Genomic DNA, 731 nt, shown 5'->3' with positions numbered 1-731 from the left:
GTCTCACGCCTGTAATCCCAGCACTTTGGGAGGCCAAGGTGGGTGGATCACCTGAGGTCAGAAGTTCGAGACCAGCCTGGCCAACATGGTGAAATCCCCTCTCTACTAGAAATACAAAAAATTAGCTGGGTGTGGTGGCAGGCGCCTGTAATCCCAGCTACTCCGGAGGCGGAGACCGGAGAATCACTTGAATCCAGGAGGTGGAGGTTGCAGTGAGCCAAGATTGCACCACTTCTCTCCAACCTGGGCAACAAGAGTGAAACTCCACCCCCCAAAAACTGTAAACTTTCAGGGATCATTCTATAGTTTGTTACTAGGGAAATTTCTCTAGATGTGTAGAACACTGGAAACCATGAGGAGGAGGCGCAGCACTCTCTCCTGAGCGTGAAGCCGGCTCTTGGTGGTGTTTCACTGCAACTGTCATTTGTCACTGATGATCATTCTCTTCCTCTGGGAGAGGGAGAAGACACAGTTTGAGTGGTTCCCATTTTATTTAAAAAAAAGAAAAGGTTTTTTTTAAATTGGTAAATCAAATCTAACAATGTGTAAAACGATAACATATCATGGCCAAGTGCAAGATTTATTTCACATGAGAAAGGTAACCAATGTACTTATTAGTTATCTATTGCCATATAAAGAAATCATCTTCAAAATTTGGCATCCTAAAGCAATAAACATTTATTATCTCACTATTTCTGTGGGCAAAAAATCCAAGTGATATTTAACTGGGT

At 43.0% G+C, this 731-nt stretch overlaps 1 non-coding gene across 1 annotated transcript; it reads left to right on the top strand.

Moving 5' to 3' along the window:
* Positions 1–276: 276 nt before the first annotated feature.
* On the top strand, positions 277–482 carry LOC112426475 (small nucleolar RNA U3). Its single transcript, XR_003017803.1, has one exon. It is a non-coding gene; the product is annotated as a small nucleolar RNA U3 (small nucleolar RNA).
* Positions 483–731: the final 249 nt, after the last annotated feature.

Source organism: Macaca nemestrina, chromosome 2 (assembly GCF_043159975.1).
Source record: "Macaca nemestrina isolate mMacNem1 chromosome 2, mMacNem.hap1, whole genome shotgun sequence".
NCBI lineage: Eukaryota > Metazoa > Chordata > Mammalia > Primates > Cercopithecidae > Macaca > Macaca nemestrina.
The sequence above is the reverse complement of the archived record's forward strand: the minus strand, read 5'-3'. Positions and strand labels throughout refer to the sequence as shown.